At 35.6% G+C, this 20,963-nt stretch overlaps 1 protein-coding gene across 6 annotated transcripts in view; it reads right to left on the minus strand.

The window, feature by feature from the left end:
• ERBB4 (erb-b2 receptor tyrosine kinase 4) overlaps positions 1–20,963 on the minus strand; it is a 1,281,057-nt gene that overhangs the window by 122,232 nt on the left and 1,137,862 nt on the right. The gene's annotated exons all lie outside the window — the stretch shown is intronic.

The raw sequence follows: 20,963 nt of genomic DNA on the forward strand, positions 1-20,963 counted from the left end.
AGAATACTGACATGGTTTGCCATTCCCTTCTCCAGTGGACCACATTTTGTCAGAACTCTTGCCATGATTCGTCCATCTTGGGTGGCCCTATGCCTTGGGTGGCCTCATGCCATGGCTCATTGTTTCATTGAGTTAGACTAAGCTGTGGTCCATGTGATCAGATTGGTTAGTTTTGTTTTTTTTTTTTTTTTTACTTGTTTTAGCGTCTACCATATGTATCATATTTTCTCTCCTCACTTTAATATTTGTTATCTTTTTCCTGTTACTTAATGAATTTATTTTAAACTGTATCAGACTCTCTTTACTTTCTCTGATATATATTTTAGTTGTTATTCTGGTTTAGTTTCCTGGTAGTTGGCCAATATAATTTACTGCTTTCCTGTGACTGTGGTTTTCAGTCTGTCTGCCCTCTGATGGAGTGGTTATTAGAGTAACCACTTTTTTAAAAAGTGAGTTTTATTTTCACAAGTCTATATTTAAAATCCTTCCAACCACATGTAAGTTTGGTCCTTCAGTTCATAAAATGATCTGTCTCCTTCTTCCTTGCCTCCTGCCTACTTTTTAACTGCTAAGTTTCACTAACACTGGGTTTTCATTTCTTCCTTAAATGTGCCCATTCTTGGAGTTGATATTCTCCTCACATTTTAGCTTAGGGCTACTTATCCTTAAGATCCATCCATCAGAGAAAGTCTTCTGAACTATTATAGAGGGCCTTATTTTTAGAATCTCTCCTGAAACATCATTTCTTCCTTCACAGCATTTAGCATAAACAACAGTTATGTGTTTATCCATTTATTCCTTGATAGCTTCCCTCCAGCTTCCCACCCCCCAATAGACTATGAATTCTATGAAGAGAGAATTGGTTGTTTCTTGTTGACAGCGTGTACCTTGAAGATATTTCACTTTTAGTAGTAACTCAACAATCAATGCTTAGTGAATGAATGAATGTTTAAAAGGAAATTGGTAATTCATTTATCTAACTGAGTTCTTATAAATCACAGGCAGCCTAGAGAAAGAGCTTCAGGAGGTGTGAAGGGATATAGAGATGGGCTCAGTTTGGAGGATGTACAACACAAAAGGAAGTGAATAAGTCTCGGTGACTATGGTTTGTGAGGTGACACTATGTAGAACTGAAAGATGACAGAAAAGTGTGCTAAAGGCAATCTGCATTTTCATGTATCCCCACTCCCTTCCAGTTTTACCTCTAACTGATGCTCAGATCTGTAAGGCAGAGGGCAGGAAGAAAAAAATTATGCTAGTTGTTTGTTCTCCAAAAAGCAATTACATAATCACACGTGAGAATGTATTATTTTTTTGCCACAGTTGTGCTTAGATTTAAGAACAAAGAACTGTACAACATTTCAGGAATTGTTCATTTAATGTGTGCAACTGGAAAGATGAGGCTCCACATTGCTAAATCCATATTCACGATGGATCCTGCTGGTATTCTAATGTGATGCTGTCTATTTTAGGATTTCCTGTGGAACGTGTGAAGTCTCTTAAATCATCAGGTAATAATGTTTATACTTCTAGGACATAAAGTGCTCACATGAAGGAAAGATTTATCAAAGACTGATTCTGCAGAAGTGATCTTAATGGGTTAGTGGCAATTTGCTCTGGAGAATTTTTTTTCTCAAATCTTTTAAAGTAAAACCAAAGTTAGAACTAGACCAAATCTTAAAGAGGATTAAATTTGATTATTTTATTTTATATATGAATAAAGGATGTCTGGAGAGAGAAACTGGCAGAATCAGGATGAGAATCAATAGTTCCTGCCAGAAATTGAGGATTATTCAATTGTTACAGGATGCCAAAAAAGACATCACCACAATTCATTTCAATAAAACCACTCATGAGAGGTTAATGTACTTAAAAAATATGTAGACCATCATTTATTATGTTTTAGATCCCCACTCTAATTGTAAAAACCTACATCATTAAATATTTATTGAACACCTACTATGCTAAAGACATTATGCAAGGTTTAGTAATTATATCACATTATAAATAATAAATTACATAGGTCACAGGAATGGTGATTATATTGTAAATAAAAAACAAAGTCTTCTGAAAGTAAAATAGACTTTCAAATTGGATTTTTAAAAAAATCATAATTGAGATCAATGAAAACATTTAAAATGTTAATTGGTTACGGAAACATCTTTTTTTTTTTTTGCTTTGTTTTCATTCTTCTGCATCATTTCTAACTCTTTTTGTAATGCTTCATTTGGATCATGTACACAGTAGGAACTTGATCAATATTTAATGATAATGATAATATTAAAGCCTGAGGATTCAGTGCCTGAGGCAGGGAGAATTGCAGATTATTTGTACTAATACAGTGTTATCATTGTGTTGGCACTTAGGATACTCCAATGTGTATTTCATCAAGAACATGAAGAAGATTGCCATTCAGTGGCTAATTCAGAGCATAATACATTATAGCAAAGATGTGAAAATTCATCTTAAGAAAAAAAAAAAAAGACAAACAAGCAAGACTTGTTTGTAGGTAAATATCATATAATACTTAAAGAGAGTGTCATTTAAAAGGTGGATCAACTTTGGAGCCTAGAAAAAGTAGAATTCCAATGAAAATGTTGATGATATCCATCTAAGCACTTTTGAGGCAAGAAGTCTTAATTAATGAATTCAGTTATTTTGACTCTATGCTCAGACTTCAGGTTTATGTTGAGCAAAAGTCAAAACTTGGCTCTACTACTTCCGCTAAAGCCTTGAATAATGTTGCATTTATGAGTTTCATCCTCTTTTCTGTAAAACTGAGCTAATAATGGGTATGTGCTTGTGCTCATGCTTAGTTGCTCAGTTGTATCTGACTCAGCGACCCATGGACTGTAGCTTGCCTGGCTCCTCTGGCCATGGGATTCTCCAGGCATGAGTTCTAGAGTGGGTAGCCATTTCCTTCTCCAGGCGATCTTCCCGACACAGGGGCTGAACCTGGGTCTCCTGCACAGAAGGCAGATTCTTCCCCATCTGAGCAACCAGGAAAGCTCTATTATGGTGCTAGAGTATTAATAAAGGTTGTTGTGAGGATTAAGTGAGATAATATAAAAACAATCTACCTTCCACTAAGGATTTGTTATGTTCCTGGCTCTATCCTAAGCACTTTACATGTGTACTGTCATTTAATAACTCTAAAAACCCTATGAGGTGGATTCTATTAATACTACAGTAGGTTTAAAAAAGTTATGCCCAATAACTTTGCAGCCTGAAGTAGCAGGACACAAACAGACACTCACACTTCAAACCAGATTACTGAACACCAGAGCCCACTCTCTTAATCTCTGTTCATACTACTACCCGTATATTAACTCACAGTAACTGATATATGGACCATATTCAATAATGAGTAACTAATAACAATCATGATGATACAAATAACAAGGAAGGCAAGCTGTTTTAATCACTACTTAAGTACATCCAACTGGTTCCTTTGGATCTGATCCTTGGTGATAAAAATGACTTAGGGACTAAAATCTGACTTTCCAAATAATCTGTCTATGGCAAGAGAATCATTAATCATTCAGACACTAGTGCTACAAACTGCCTGCTGTGAGGTTTTGTAAATTAATAATTGGTACTCAAGCTTTATATACCATTAATGGTTTTGGTTAATTTAAGTTTTCTTAGAGAGATGATGTCACAGGTTAGATTCTGAGGAATGAATGTCAAATCACAAGGTCATCTGACAGTTTATCATCCTGCTCTCCTTAGTGTTCACTTTGAACACTTTTCTCCAAATTTCTACAGTAATCTAAATTCCCCCATCAATTATTTAAAACATATTTTTCATATCTTTACACTTTCAACATCTTTAAAGCAAATGCTTATTTTCTCTTTTAGATAGAAAGCTAATTGAGGGCAAAATAATGCCCAATTTAATATACTGAACAGACAAAATAATAAAATATATTATTTCCACCACGCCGTTCCTTTGCTTAAACTTGAAATGTTATAATTAACATTTGGCCTGGCTAAATTTACTACTCATATATCAGGAGAAAAATCTTATTAAACATTTCTTAGGAAATAATTTTCCTATAGTATAGAATGAAAAAAAAAGTAAATTTTAATTCTAAGCAACTAAAGCAAAATGAACTCAAATTAAAAAATTAACTTTGCATAGTGGTTTATGATTATATCATCTTATTAAATTTAAACTATATAATCATGAAAAGTCAATCTTCTCTCAGTGATAGTGCTATGAGATATATATTGTATATATTTCTCACAATTACAATTAAGCCTTAAGATACAATCACATTTTGGAAAAGCTCTACTGTTCAAGCAATTAAGATTGTCAACTAGTTTAAAAAATTAGAAGAGTGTAAAGCTATGTAAAATGTTATCCTAATTTGGCAGTTTTCAGACTATCGTCTCCTAATGGCATCAGTATTTTGGGGAATTTTCTAGAAATGCTAATTCTCAGGTCTCACTCTGACCTGTGTTGTGCTGACGAACTAGCTTTCCGAAAGTAAAGGTCTAATTTAGAGCATTTGGGGCTTCCCTCGTGGCTCAGATGGGAAAGAATCCACCTGTAATGCAAGAGATGCAAGTCCATTCCCTGGGTCAGAAAGATCCCCTGGAGAAAGGAATGGCTACCCAGTCCAGTATTCTTGCCTGGAGAATTTCATGGACAGAGGGGACATAAGCTACAGTCCATAGGGTTGCAAAGAGTCAGACACGACTGAGTGACTAACACTAACTTACAACATTTGTTGATTTCCACACTCCCAGCATGGTCCATTTCAAGCTACCAATGATACTTCTTCCCACATGGTGTGGGGAAGGGATGCATAGTCAGTTTGCAAGCTCATAAAAGCTGGCTTCAGCACAAGTGAACAGATCTACTGAATTAAACTCTGGAGATGAGACAAAACCCATAAATCAGTGCTTTAACAAGCCCTCCTGCTAATTATAATGCATGTTAATGTTTGAGAATCACTGCCCTAATCCATTTTCACTATTTTTTTTCAACATTCACTCTCCAGATGATCTTGTTTACTCATAGAACTTTATTTTCCATCTGTATACCAAAGACCTATAACTTTTAATTTCTAGCCAAGATAGATATATCCTCCTCCACTTGCATGTCCCACTGACACCTCAAATGTCACATGTCAAACAGGGAACCCCCTGTAATCTCTTGTAAACATACTGCCACTCTAGTATTCCTGTATTGTAAGTGGCACTATCATTCACAAGGTCTGATTAGACAAAGGTCCATCTAGTCAAAGCTATGTCTAGGTCCTCACAGACAAAAGTCCATCTTGCTAAAGCTATGGTTTTTCCAGTAGTCATGTATGGACGTGAGAGTTGGACTATAAAGAAAGCTGAGTGCCAAAGAATTGATGCTTTTGAACTGGGGTGCTAGAAAAGATTCTCAAGAGTCTCTTGGACTGCATGGAGACCAAACCAGTCCATCCTAAAGAAAATCAACCTTGAATATTCATTGGAAGGACTGATGCTGAGGCTGAAACTCCAATACTTTGGCCACCTGATGCAAAGAACTGACTCATTAGAAAAGACCCTGATGCTAGGAAAGATTGAAGGTGGGAGGGGAAGGGGACAACAGAGGATGAGATGGTTGGATGGCATCACCGACTTGATAGACATGAGTTTGAGCAACCTCTGGGAGTAGGTGATGGACAGGGAAGCCTGGCGTGCTGCAGTCCATGAGGTTTCAAAGAGTCTGACAGGACTGAGTGACTCAACTGAACTGAACCATCATTCATCTTGATGCTTATGTTAGAACCCATATCTCACCCTTTATATGCCCCTTCCTTCACTGTTAGGTCATTTAGTATACAAAAAGTTAAGTCTACAGAAGTTTCCTAATGTGTGACTTGGACAAGTTGAGTATTTCTTCTAAGGCCCAATTTTGTCATCTCAGCTTTGTTTCTAAATATTACCTAAACCTATCCACTTCTCTCTTCCCCCATAACCACTTTCATCCAAGCCACCATAATGTTTTACCAGAAGCACTGAAAAGTTTTCTAACTTGTCTTCCAACCAAAAAGCAATTTCTATGAAGTTGTCATTATGATCCAGCTATTAAGCACCTATTAAAAAAGTATGTGGGGATGGAGGATGGTTGTTAGGATGGAACAGAAGATGGGGCAGCAGATGGTGTCCAGCAGAAGGGAAGCAGCTGTTTGTAGGAAGCCCTGACATGAAGAAGAGCTTCCTTTACTTCTCACCAATCAACTGTCATTTCTTGGTTGCTCAAACAGTACAAAATCTGCCTGCAATGTGGGAGACCTAGGTTCAATCCCTAGGTTGGGAAGATCCCCTGGAGAAGGGAATGGCTACTCACTCCAGTATCCTTGCCTGGAGAAGGACGGAGGCTGCTGTCCATAAGGTTGCAAAGAGTCAGACACAACTTAGCGACTCACACTTTCTACGATGAAGCCCACAGTTGTCCCAGACAAGTAGAGTTCCCTAGACAGCCTACAGTGTCCTCTACACTTCAAATGCAGCACTTTCCCAGAGATAATTAGTTATTTGTGCAAAAACTTGGTTAATGTATTTCCCACCACTGCTCTGTTCCCTAGCTATCCCATTTTCCCTGAAACTTTACATGTGCCCAGATATAATGGGGCTCAACAAATCCTTGTTAACATTATGGTTAGTTTAGCAAAATCTTAACCATACAAAAATTGATATAAGAAAATGCTTTAGATTGTGTATTATAATAGGTAATATACTAAGCACAAAGCAACAGTTATCCTGCTTTACATATAACATAATTGTTTTAATATATTCTAAAGCTATTTGGGAATATTTTCAGTTCAATTTCAAGAATGCATGTGTTTAGAATTAACATAATCTCACTATGCATATTTTTAGGCCATTTTAGATAGAAATGTATTATACATACACTTTGGAATATTAAAAAGTCAATTTCTGTTAAAGGAAATTCACAAATTTATAAAATAGAAATGAATTAATTCAATTTGCAATCAAATTTCTTTATACATGTGCCTAGCTGGATAAAATTTTTTTGATATGTCAATATCAATAAAATAATTTATGGAATGCACAGTATTTAACGACTTTATTACTGAGTAACAATAAAGGTAATTTTTGTATGTATGTGTGTTTGAGCACTTCTTAATATGTATGTATACAATGCATATATAAATGCATGCATATCTGTATATTATATATAAGAAGGTACTTGTGTGTATGTAGACATATATACACATGCTATTAGGAAAGTAGGAAAACTAATAAATATCACAGTGTATTTGTGACCTCTCTGTTTTGATTATTACTAAAAATGCTGCTAACAAAATCACTAGAAAGTGTTCACTTGGCTTTGAAACAAGTCAGATTGAAGTTCTAAGACTAGAAAATGTTGGAGCAGTGAACAAGCCTAAATTTCTCTATTTTGTTAATCTGCAAGATTAAAAACTACAGCATCATTATTTCCTTTTGACTTGACTCTGTTTTGCTAGTGCATTCCCAGCCCATAACTCAGTTCCCTAGGCAGCTGCCCTTCTCTAAGAAATGTGTTCTGAGGAATCTACATTAAGAAGAAGATTTTTCAGAACAATTATCTACTTGCCACCTATTGATTTTCTGAAATTTTGAAAGAAGCTTGCATGACTCCCATTTGAAAAGTGTTTGTTATAAGTCTTCAATCATTTACTAGTTTAGATAAGCAAACAATACTTTCAAGTAACAGCTCCAAACCCGTGTGTTACTTAATTGGCTGTTTTCAGAGGGCAGCTGTTCATCTTACAGTCATCTCCTATGCACCAGAATTCACTGTGCATATCATTGGAAACTGCTTTAGGAAACTGCTTTAGAAAACAAACCTTGTTTGTTGGCACATGGCCAACATTTATGGCAAGCTTTAAAACAGGAGGAAAAAAAATCTCAAATATTGGGTCATATCTGGTTTTACAGAAATTTTAAATATCCCATTTCTTTAAGAAACTGAATAATAAAATTGATTAGAATAATATCTTCAAGACAAGTTAGAATATCCTAGTACTTGATTTGAGAGCCAGGCATGAAACATATCAGCAAAAATGGGAGGGAAAATAGTAATCAAAGAGAATATGACTTAAATTTAATTTCTTGACAGAAACTACATTTATTGGAGTAGGATTAATAAGCACTATAGAATCTAAAAGACAGAAGGATGTATATATAACCATAAGTTGGAAATTTTACTAACTACAATAATTTTTCTTTAGATTCAATGCTTAAGCCATTGATGCTTGGAAAAATATATCAAAATAATTGTTAAAGATACACTGAATATAATCTAAAATATTGTTCCTTGTAATGACTGATGAAGCAGAATATGAAAATCAGTCTTTTATGAAGAATAACTACTTCTACTATGAGAGAGTTGTTAATAACCAATTTGTGGGTAGATATGTAAAAGAGAACTCTATTTCATTTTTCTCCTATTTGCCTCACCAAAATTTCTTCACATATTCATTATTGTGACAACAAGTTGAATTTCCAATTCTCCATCTGCCTAACAGCATTAACCTTCCCATAACCTCCAAATTTCACTGCTACACTGTCTGACATTTGAATCTTTCCAGTATACACTAGAAACAAAGTACATTGTCCTTTCAGTTAAACACAGGAGACTCCATTTCAGGAGCCAATGAAAATAAAGTATTATATGCAGATGGACATCATTTGAAATCATTTTGGTTAAAATCAGTTAAATAGTTCTAAAAATAGTCATAGAAAAAATGAACTAGCTTGCAAGTAATCTAAGTCTGAACAAATGAATTAATATGGATTGCAAGGAGATCCAATTAGTCCATTCTGAAGGAGTTCAGCCCTGGGATTTTTTGGAAGGACTGATGCTAAAGCTGAAACTCCAGTACTTTGGCCACATCATGCGAAGAGTTGACTCATTAGAAAAGACTCTGATGCTGGGAGGGATTGGGGGCAGGTGGAGAAGGGGACAACAGAGGATGAGATGGCTGGATGGCATCACTGACTCGATGGATGTGAGTCTGAGTGAACTCCGGGAGCTGGTGATGGACAGGGAGGCCTGGCGTGCTGCGATTCATGGGGTCGCAAAGAGTCGGACACGACTGAGTGACTGAACTGAACTGAATATGTTCCTAGCACCTAGAATCTTCCTGATGTACAACAGGTACTTAACAACTATTTATTGAATGCATAACTGCACCGAATTAGCATTGTTTACATAATAAACATGAAATGAACTTGGGCAGACTTCAGCAGATGGTGAGGAATAGGGATGCCTGGCATGCTGCAGTCCATGGGGTTGCAAAGAGTCAGACACAACTGAGTGACTGAACAACAACAACATAATGTTTTTAAGACTAACAAAAAATCAAAGTTATATACTGAGTAATTTACTGGCATTGATTTTTATTGGTATGTAATATGCTATAAACTTAACTTTATATTTTAATAACTCTTAAGGAATGCATAAAAGTTTTAGAAAAAAGAAAGATGTAATCCTATCTTTAAAATATTGAAGTTGAGCTTAAGATGGTGAAGTGCAATGTTTTGCTTATGTTTGCTTTTACATTCTCTTCCTTTATATTTCTATGTACTTTCAAGAGAGCAGAATGAATGCTATAGCCTCAGGGCATCAGTCAGACACTTCCGACACGATGCTGTTGCTGCTGCTGCTGCTAAGTTGCTTCAGTAGTCTGTGACTGTGCGACCCCATAGATGGCAGCCCACCAGGCTCTGCCGTCCCTGGGATTCTCCAGGCAAGAACACTGGAGTGGGTTGCCATTTCCTTCTCCAATGCATGAAAGTGAAAAGTGAAAGTGAAGTCACTCAGTCGTGTCTGACTCTTAGCGACCCCGTGGACTGCAGCCCACCAGGCTCCTCCGTCCATGGGATTTTCCAGGTAGGAGTACTGTAGTGGGGTGCCATTGCCTTCTCCCCTGACACGATAGGTATGTAATATTTGTTGAATTACATATGAAAGTCAAAGTGTTAGTCACTTATTCATGTCCAACTCTTTGCAACACCATGGACAGTAGCTCGCCAAGCTCCTCTGTCCATGGGATTCTCCAGGCAAAAATAATGGAGTGGGTAGCCATTCCCTTTTCCAGGGGATCTTCCTAACCCAGGGACTGAACCCAGGTCTCCTGCATTACAGGCAGATTCTTTACCATTTGAGCCACCTGGAAATCCCTGAATTACACACACACACACACACACACACACACATATATATATATACACACATACATATATTCATACTGGAAAACCGTAAAAAATCACTGATAAGAAAAGAAGGTATGTGATAAGTGATGGTATCACCTGTTTCAATAGGGACACACAGAGGAGTGAAGCACATTATGGAACAGTTTTCAAACACTATCATACCAAGGAAGGAGGATCATATATTTAGTTTAAGGAAAGATAGAACTTGCTATGAGTGATTGAATACAACATGAGGAATAAAGGGATGAGAAATAAATAGTCTATTTAAAGAAGGGATGAGGCTCTTATGAGAGATATTATTTATTTACGGAAAGTTCCTATATTTGAAAAGCAAATAAAATATGCCACGCTACCTATACTACACAAATGTCTGGGTCTGAAAGCCCAACAGTATAACATTGCTCAATTTTTCACCTGACATCTATTTTTGCCTACCCACAAAAGGGAAGCAGGAAGAAACTTCAAAAGCCAACATGTTCAAAATGTTCAGCAGCAGCATGAAACGTCCACGATGAAAGGAATATTGTGGGCAAGGGTTCTGTCAGTGGTTCACCCATGGGTGGATGTACTGTGTACCACTGAGACACCTGCATACTTTAACAAAAGACAACGTTGGTACCCAGGGCAGAACAACATATGAAGCCCTTCTCATTCTCTCAGTCAGAAATTTGTGTGTGCTGCACTGACTTCCAGTTTCCCAAATCTGCAGTTGTGAATGTTAGTTTCTCAGTCATGTCCAATCTTTGAGACCTTCCCAGGTGGCACTAGCGGTAAAGAAACTGCCTGCCAAAGAAGGAGATGCAAAAGACGTGGGTTTGATCCCTGGGTTGGGAAGATACCCTGGAGGAGGGCATGGAAAACCACTCCAGTATTCCTGCCTGGAGAATCCTATGGACAGAGGAGCCTAGTGAGCTACAGTCCATAGGGTCACAAACAGTCAGACACAACTTAGCGACTTGAGTCTATGACTAGGGATTGTAGCCCACCCGGCTCTCCGTCCATGGGATTCTCCAGGCAAACATATAGGAGTATGTTGCCAGTTTCTTTTCCAGAGGATCTTCCCAACCCAGGGATTGAACCCAGGTCTCCCACATTCCAGGCAGATTCTTTACCATCTGGGCCACCAGAGAAGCCCCTCACAACACAGTGGTTGGCTTTGGCAATCCAGAAATTTCCATAGCTTCTTGTGCTCTGATTGGTTGTTAAGCCTTCAGCATGCCTTTTTATCAGCTAGAAATTGTAACTCATCCTTAGTAATCAACTACCCCAATATGGGATTGGAGACATTATACAAAGAATTGCTTATTTATGTCTCTATCATGAGACTAATTGTTACTTCATTTGAGTTTTATATATTAATATATATGTGATTAATATTAATGTGTAAATATAATAAGCATTATTATCAAAACAATTTGCTTGTAGTTATTTCTAAGTATCATCATTGCCAGCATATTGTGCATATTTCACATTCAATAAAGTTATATTCTATTCTTAAATCTGCATTGTTACATATTGTTTATGGGGTTCTCATAAATGTGTTCCTAATGGACTGTTTTTTTTTTATTTTAGCATCATAAAGAATATCAGGTTGACACCATAGTAGAAATTTCAAATGCTTTATCATATTCTCCAAATTTATCAACAGGAAACTGAAAAAGTAGTCTTTCCAGCAACAATTTTCATTTAGTCATATTAAAAAAAAAATCACACTTGAGAAGGAGGCTTTGTGTATAGGGCAGTTTTGAAAGAAACTAGTCCTGAGATGTTTACAAGTTAGAAAGTTCTTTTAGATGGGCAAAGTTTCCATCTCCATTAGAAATATAAGCAGAGAACATCATTAGTGGCAAAATACTAAGCAAGAATGCAGCTAATGACACAGCACAGCTGCTGATGACTCCAAAGGAACATAGATGAAGAAACACAGGATTTGACCAACAATGGGTTATAATGCAGGTCTGCCATATGGAGACTCCATGAGGACAGTTGCTGCTTCATCTGTTACGTTCTCCTTTGTTAGCTCCAGCTCCAGCACAGAGCCTGCAGTGAGTGAGCATGCAATCAATGTTCACTGAATTTACAAATGAACAAATAGTCCCCTTGGACTCCTTATCATACCTCACATATACTAAGCTCCTATAATGTATCAGGCTCTGCACTTACATGCTTTAACTCCTCTTTCCATGGATGCTGTACCCATTATAGAGATGACGAAATTGTGACTCAGAGAACTTAAATAATGTACATACTTACTGAAAAGCAGAACTGGGTGAGTTGGTTATTTCATGAATAGAAAGGATGTATGAGGGTTCTGGGTTGACTAAAATGTGTAAATATGGGAGGGAATCCACCTATAAATATCAATAGTTCCCCAATTATTTCAGGGTATTTTTCTTTTATTTTTGTATGTAAATACATTAAAAATAAGTTCTAGTTCTGAGACTTGGTATAAACGTTCCCAAATTACCAAGTAAATCAGAAATTTGGATTTGAGAAAAACTTTATTGGTTACAACTTCAATATCTCATCTCAAGGAATGTTGTAGGAATAGGTGATATTTCTGAAATGTATGTGCTTGGAAGACAAGAGAACACTAAAATAATGCATAATGATATAACTTTCAAGTAAGTGGTGCTAAACTTTAGCTTCTTTAGACAGAAATGTCTGTTCTGTGGAACAACAGCGCATAAGAAAGTGTAAAGTGAAACTGATGGAAGTGAATTGAGTCTCTTAAGTTATTTAGGGTTCATTTTCTGTATCTGTTTCTGGTACAGTCTTTCCTGGCCTTTTATAAGTTCTATAATGACTGAATCATACTTTTATTCATGGTATCTTTCTCATTTATAGACATTTAAAAGGGTATAATTTAAGCCACATTCCTTATTCAAATATTTGACACAATATTTCCTCTGATATATAAATAGAAACAGATATTTTTAAAACTCTCACTGCTTTATACCTAGAATAGAAGTTATCAGAACTCAAGATTAATAGTCTGGAGATTATTTACCCACCACCCTCCCCCCAAAAATTAAAAAAAATAGATCATTGAGATGCCATGTACAACATGATGACCATAGTTAACACTGCTCTATGATATATAAGAATGTTAAGAGTATAAATTCTAAGAGTTCTCATCACAAGGATAATTTTTTTATGTTTATTTAATTTTTTCTTTTTATTGTGTCCATATGGAAAAAGGAAGAGAGTTCCAGAAAAACATCTATTTCTGCTTTATTGACTATGCCAAAGCCTTTGACTGTGTGGATCACAATAAACTGCGGAAAATTCTGAAAGAGATAGGAATATCAGACCACCTGACCTGCCTCTTGAGAAATCTGTATGCAGGTCAGGAAGCAACAATTAAAACTGGACATGGAAAAACAGACTGGTTCCAAATCAGAAAAGGAGTACGTAAGGCTGTATATTGTCACCCTGCTTATTTAACTTATATGCAGAGTACATCATGAGAAATGCTGGGCTGGAAGAAGCACAAGCTGGAATCAAGATTGCTGGGAGAAATATCAATAACCTCAGATATGCAGATGACACCACCCTTATGGCAGAAAGTGAAGAGGAACTAAAAAGCCTTTTGATGAAAGTGAAAGAGGAGAGTGAAGAAGTTGGCTTAAAGTTCAACATTCAGAAAACGAAGATCATGGCATCTGGTCCCATCACTTCATGGGAAATAGATGGGGAAACAGTGGAAACCATGTCAGACTTTATTTTTTGGGGCTCCAAAATCACTGCAGATGGGGATTGCAGCCATGAAATTAAAAGATACTCCTTGGAAGTAGTTATGACCAACCTAGATAACATATTGAAAAGCAGAGACATTACTTTGCCAAAAAGGTCCATCTAGTCAAGGCTATGGTTTTTCCAGTGGTCATGTATGGATGTGAGAGTTGGTCTGTGAAGAAAGCTGAGTGCTGAAGAATTGATGCTTTTGGACTGTGGCATTGGAGAAGACTCTTGAGAGTCCCCTGGACTACAAGGAGATCCAACCAGTCCATTCTAAAGGAGATCAGTCCTGGGTGTTCTTTGGAAGGACTGATGCTAAAGCTGAAACTCCAATACTTTGGCCACCTCATGCGAAGAGTCGACTCATTGGAAAAGACCCTGATGCTGGGAGGAATTGGAGGCAGGAGGAGAAGGGGACAACAGAGGATGAGATGGCTGGATGGCATCACCGACTCTATGGACATGAGTTGGGGTGAACTCTGGGAGTTGGTGATGGATAGGGAGGTCTGGTGTGCTATGATTCATGGGGTAGCAAAGAGTTGGACACGACTGAGTGCCTGAACTGAACTGAAATGAGATAGATGTTAGCTATTGTGGTAATTGCTTTATGATATATGTGAATGAAGCCATTTGCTGCACTTAAAACCTACAAAAGAAATTTTAAAAAGAGATCAGTTCATTGAAAACTGGCTTAATTACCAGAGTAAAAATAATTCATTTAAATTTTCATTTATTAATAGGCATGGTACTATAAAAATGTTGATTCAGTTCATTAAAAAAACAGTTAATTAAAAATATAACCTCAAACCCCTTTTCATTCTAGCCAAATGACTAAACTATTTCTTCACTGTTATCAGTTTATCACTGAATTATTGAGTCCATGTTTCTCTTAGGTCACTCTAAAGAAATGAAACTAAACATCCAAGAGTCACATTTGTGGGAACAATAAAAGATAAGGATCTTTCTGTTTTACTTTTCTTTAAGCATATTATGGTTAACATTTCTAAATTAGCTTCATGTGGGTTAGTGTTTTTTCCACAGTGTTTTGAAAGCTAAATTTTTGGGAACATTGTACATATCTCCCACTGTGAACATGTTTGCCAGGTTATTCTAATTATTTCATTTTTAAAGAGTGACTCCTTCAGCATAATAGCTTTAGCATTAATGAAATTAAAGGTTGTGACTGAATAACTATAATGGTTTAACATTTAAAAAATAAACATTTATCTTCTATCTCCAATTTTATTTTCTCTCATTACTTTAGCAAAGATTTGACATCAATATTTCACTGAAAGGCTATTATCTGTTCTTAATGTGCAATTACATTAAGAACATTACCTAGTTAATTTATAGGAGGCTATCTATAAAAAATAAATAAAAGATAAGTGTTCAATAGAACCAAGAAGGTAAGGAAACACTTAAATCTCATTTAAAAATGAGTTTATTAAAAAAAAAAATCTTTCCTGAAAGATTTATTAAACAGCTTAAGACTCTTGACTTGTTTTGCTTTTAAGAAAACACAACATATAGTTCTATAATTCTATTTCTACTTCTATTTCTGTGTATATACAAAAGATGCTTAACTACATATGCACATATATAGCAATACTACATTTATCAAATGATATCAAGCCACAATACAATTCATATAACTCTAGTTTTCTTAAAACAGTCATTTCATTTGGTTTTATTTCAATCATGCTACTAAAATTTCTCCAAAATGTATTCTACTTCTTTAATTATTAAATAGGATATACAATATATGACTTAACATTGTATGTTGCTATTTCAGGTCCATTTTTATGGACAGTAGCTCCTCTATTGCTGTAATAAAGCAGTGCCTTTATAGGCATAAGATTGGCCAAATTAAATGTCTCAGAGCATTCATTACTTATTTGCCTTCAGTTATAGTTCTTCCATAATTTTCCCTTACCTGAAGTTATCATTTTTCAGTACAACTACCTTTGTACATTATTTTATATGCAAATGTCTAGATTGGTCAGCCCTTGAAATAACACACGTGAGCTTTGGGACAGACTTTTCCCTTGCTGCTGCTGAGATTTTAATTTCTGAGTTTAGAACAAGACACTGATATGCAAATGAAATAGAAAAGAATGTTTATACGATTTTATCTTTATTTAATAGAAGCCTGGATCAAGCCAAAGAGCAGCCTCTGGCATCTATCCTGAAGCAGAATCTTGTCCATGTCTGGCTGCCCCTGTTTTGAGAAGGTGGACACAGACTCAGTGTGGAGTTATAACAATGGATCTATACCTTAGGCTCATCTTTAATTATACAGATCTTTGTTCTATAGTTACATTATTCATCCATCCAATCAATAAACATTTATTAAACTTCAATTCACTGGAGGTATCATAACTGAAACTAGGGTAGATAAAAAGGTGAATTACAGATAAGCCTTCAAATGTGTCTTACATATATATAAGTGTGTGTTATATATATATAACAGACAATGAACTGTTGATGGTATTCCTGGCAGACAGCTGTATCACATAATGGCTGAAAGTAATTATTTAAAAAGCATATTTTCACTCAGTTTAACAAATACAATGTTACATTGTAAAATTAGTTGAAATCATGATATATAAAACTGAAATCATGATATATAAAACTTAAATAGAAATATTTTATTGAAATAAAGGCATTTAATTTAAAATTTTCTTTATTGAGGAAAGAAGTAACTTGCCTCTTAATAAGACTGAATAAAGTTATCATAGACCATAGAGTATTACATTTTCTCTCAAAAGACAAATTTTCTTCAAAAGACAAATTTTCTTCAAGGAACAGAAACTGTGCAGAATAGAAATATGTTAAAGGACTTGTCCATTTAAACCCTCATTTCTTTTCCAGGATTTTCTGGTTTCTAGCCATTGACACATATGCATTTGTCAGAACTGGGCTGGATCATAGGGCAGGTAAATTGGCTACAGCTTGTAACAGTGAGACTATGGATAATATTCTATTTATCTAGAAAAGAAAGATGAAAAAATAGTTTTATAAGTCTAATAAATGTACACTTTATTTCTCTCAAATAATATGTATACACTGGTAGTAGTGATGGTTTAGTGACTAAGTTATATCCTACTCTTGTGACCTCATGGACTTTAGCCTGCCAGGCTCCTCTGTTCATGAGACTTCCCAGGCAAGAATACTGGAATGGGTTGCCATGTCCTTTTCCAGGGGATTTTCCCAACCCAGGGATTGAACCTGCATCTCCTGCATTGTAGGCAGTCTCCTGCATTGCAGGCAGATTCCATACCACAAAGCCACCAGAGAAGCCCCACGCATCTATTGTATTGGCCAAAAAGTTGGTGTGGGTTTTCCGTAAAATCTTATGAATGGACCTGAATAAAATTTTGGCTACTCCTATACACACGTATATACACACATATACAAGATAATTCAGTTTTATTCAAAATGAGGGTTTGCCCCACAACTTAATTTATCTCCAGAAATGTTTAGGAATTGGAAGTGTAAATCACTTGTATATGGCTTAATTCTGTCAACTGAATTATCTGTATTTAACAAAGGGACAGAACAAAAGGCAGATCAGAAGGATGCTTTCCAATGGAGCCAAGCTAGACCTTCACAAGCCTGGGTACACTGTAGAGCTCCTCATGCTCGGTTGCTTCTGTTGTGTCTGACTTTTTGTGACCCCATGGACTGTAGCCCACCGGGCTCCTCTGGCCATGGGATTTTTCAGCCAAGAATACTGGAGTGGGACTCTTATCATCACTATAACATGGAAACTAGATATCTACAGAAATATTGTAAAGCAGAGTTCTATGGCATTATCTGATAGAATTAATAAGTAGAACACACAATTAGATCTTCATGAAAGCTTGAAAGGGTAGAACAGGATGCTGTGATATTAATGGGAGCAATCTTGGTTCACTGAAGGAGCTATTATCTACAGAATCTTTAGCCTTATAGATGTTATACCTAGAACTTCTTGGACTTCCCCAGGCATTTTTCTGAGATCTTTACTACATTAGACTTGTATAGCTATATCTATAGTTCCATTGGCCATCAACTCCTTTGATAGTTTATATTAAAATGCTACATTAGAATGAACTCTGACTCTATATTTGCTTCTCTTGAAATTATTCAAAATATCTAGAATTCATGGATTTCTTTCATATGACACATTATCTTAAAACTGGCAAATATTTTTAGTTATGTCTGCCAATCTCTGTGGCTAATAAAAGTCATTTCACAGATTTACACTCATTTCATTATTTCAATATTGTAGTATTGCTTCAGTGGCTTATTATTTTCTTTGAGAAATTTCAAGATCAGAAATACTAATAACATTTTCTCAGTTTTAAAAGAAAATGATAATCTAGTTTACCTTTTTTTCCTGATATAGCATATATATTGCTATATTACATTTACATCTTAAACCAAATATTCAAGAATTATCTTAAGGTAATACATTGTAAACTATTTTAAAAATTCATGCTTTAAATTTTAAACCTTGATGTTAAAGCACCATCACATTAGAAAAAACAAACAAACAAACCAAAGGATCAAAATGCTTATTGGACTAGTTACCACCAATTTAATAAACTCCAAGCTAATTTTCAAATCAATGTATTATTAGATTAAAACTGCCTAGTTGAGAACATGCCAAAATAGAATACACTAAAATTTAAATGAGACATTTAAAAACCTCTTTAAGTACTGGGGATGTATATTACCCTTTTAATATCCTCAACATTGTCTAGCATTGTATTTTCCACTTGGCAAAAGCTTTAAAAATATATTAAGCTAATTGTAGGTGACATGATCTAATAGCAATGTCAAAGTTTTTAGTTATTATTGTTGTGTTCTGTAGCATGATTATGTACATGTTCTTGAATAAATACAAGTAGAAATGTTGCACAAAAGCAATGCAGGGATTCTAAGAAGCGATATGAAAATGAAAATGGACCATGAGTATTACTGAAAGAGAATAATTGGATGGAAAATTTCTGTGATGTTATACTCTGAGAAAGCAAAACTTGAGCCATATTGACCATAATAAGAAATGACAAAGCTTGAAAAGCTATCTATAAAATGTCTTTCAAGCAGTATGCTTTTCAGATAAGCAAAATTCTTTTACATTGTTACCAACTTCTATAAATGCCAGTTCGATTTCAGAATGCATTGTTTAATTGTGATCATATCAAAGAAGAATCCTTTCTAGACAGCAAGAGCATGAAAAAAATGAAAAGATTATGTTAATAAAGCAAATGTATCTTGTTACCATGGTAACTTTGAAACTAAAAGGTTCAGAGAAATCTTTTTCCCCTATAGCATTGTGTTGTGGGGAACTGGTTAGTTGATTACCAGCTCATGGAACCATAAGCCTTTAAAATGGTGTCATTTGAAAGGCAGACTGAGACTTACATGGAACAGTAAGATCTTTTCTCTATGTTTCTGAAAATAAATTATAGAAACAGCATGCTGGAGGGGACTCAGAACTATTGAGTAGACATTAAGAAGCTTCATAAAGCATTGGTTTATTTTTAAAATTACTACAGAAAGCTATTATTTTATGATAAAACATATTATTGACTTGAAATATAAAATTCAAAGATATTCTTTGGGAAAAAAATTGAAGTCTCTCATTTGGAATGTTGACTGGGTCTTGTGGTCTACAAGCCCAGGTACAAGAATGTGCTCATTTCTCTTCTATTTTGAAATAGAAGTTAGGGAACTGTCTTGAGTATAAACTCAATGTCATCTGTCCCATTTGTAAGTCCTAAACTTATGGTTCTTTGTTCCACCATTCACGTCATCTTAAATCTTATTCCATCATTCTTGGAGATCTGCTGCAATCAGAATAAATTTCAAAGGTTTGGTCCTTTCAACAGAGAACTAACTTCAGAACTGAAGGTTCTTTTGGTTTAGTTGTCCAAAAAATTGTTCCTTGATAACATTTTTTCTACAGAAGAAGTAAATTTTATAACATTCACAGAAATTTATGAGTATTTTAGAAATCACTACCGCTCTGAGAAGTGAAAAACCAAACAAAATTTTAAAAGGTAGTTCCTGTTTTTAAAACAACCTCTGAGAATACATTAATGTTTCCCTTCTAATCAATAAAAAATTGTCATTTTCTTAACAGTAGGCAAAACACACTTGCTGCTTATTTCCAAGGAATGCAATGCCTTTAAGTTTTAACAAAAACACTTAACCTCAAAGTACAACTCTTTAAAAGTCATTTTGTTCTGGGCAAGAACATTCCCAGCAGGTTGCCCACTGCCATGTTTGGAGATTTGCATAATAACACAACTAAACACCTGACACATCTCTGCATGTAGAAATTAATAACAAAGATCTTTCTCCCTTCTAGGTGTCCATTGCCATAGTTACCTCACAAGTTCCTGAAAATATGCTTAAATAAAGAAAGTCAAAAGCATTGGGGTAGAAATTAATCATTGACTGGAAAATAAGTTTTCATGATGAGGTCAGGCTTTTGTTTCTGGGTCAGACTGAAAAATTAGACAGTATTCTGACTTGAGCAGAACTGATTGCCTCTGGTTGGAGATCTGGCTCTTAGGGTCTCACACAAAACACTGGCATACTTGAGTGTGCAGGAACAGTTGCTTTATGCATTTAGTCTCTCAAGCCCTGTTAGAAAAACAAAACCAAAAAACTTTCACCCATTCCCTTTAGAATGGTCAACCCTGCCAAGGAGTCTGTAGTGAGAGTGTAATAAAAACATCAAATCAGTGACTGGTCTCATGGGAACAGATGACTGGCCTGAAGTCTGTGGTGGACGATCCCTCACAAAGGCAACTGATAAATGCAGGACTCTGGAATATTTATCTGGAGATGAGAGGGGTTCAAACTATGAAATTTAATATTAAGGAAAAACCAAGACTCGTGAGAGCAATATTAAGAATCACCATGTGAGAAGGAAATCTCAGAGGATAACAGACAACAGGACTAGCTTTAGTTATGTTTTGTGAAAGGAATGAATAAATAAAGTCTTGGTCCAA

This window comes from Bos indicus, chromosome 2 (genome assembly GCF_029378745.1).
Source record: "Bos indicus isolate NIAB-ARS_2022 breed Sahiwal x Tharparkar chromosome 2, NIAB-ARS_B.indTharparkar_mat_pri_1.0, whole genome shotgun sequence".
NCBI lineage: Eukaryota > Metazoa > Chordata > Mammalia > Artiodactyla > Bovidae > Bos > Bos indicus.